Consider the following 637-nt stretch of genomic DNA (forward strand, 5'->3'; position numbering starts at 1 on the left):
AAAAAAAAAAAAAAGTAGGACATTTCATTAAAACAAAATGAAAACCTAAAACTATTAACACTTCACCCTTAATGGTTGCCTTAAACATTACTAGATCTAAATACGGATCAGCTTTTTTTTTCTGTGGCACCAAAACATTTGTTCCTTCTGCATTTCTTATAACAAACAACCCCTCCACCTAAAACAGTCGGTCAGTTTATGACAGTGAAATGAAAAGTATTCTGACAGTTAGGCCTATTCCACATAGCTGCAGTTTGTAAACATTAGATTGAAGACCAGTGTCTACAGCAAGTTTGTACATAGTATTTGGAAAGCTTTCAGCCAGATTCCAGAAGCATCCTTCAGCTACAATTTGAAGATCTTAGATATGAGGTGACTTTAAATCAGTTCCTACCAAGCTTTGGCAAGTCCGAAGCACTACCGGGAATTTTCTAAGCCTACAGCTGACTTTAAATCAATAGCCAGTACTCCTTATAAAATCTAATATTAACCTATTAAGGATCTGGGGCCTACCTTATACACCCAGGAGTCCTTCCCTGTTATGCCCATGGGTGTAATTGCTGGGGACTGCTGTCTTTTTGTTTTACAGCCGCGCCCGTCCTGTGCATCAGAGCTGCTATTTACATGCTGCTGGGTT

The sequence above is a fragment of the Nanorana parkeri genome, unplaced genomic scaffold, assembly GCF_000935625.1.
Source record: "Nanorana parkeri isolate BGI_ZX_2015 unplaced genomic scaffold, ASM93562v1 scaffold1135, whole genome shotgun sequence".
Classification (NCBI taxonomy): domain Eukaryota; kingdom Metazoa; phylum Chordata; class Amphibia; order Anura; family Dicroglossidae; genus Nanorana; species Nanorana parkeri.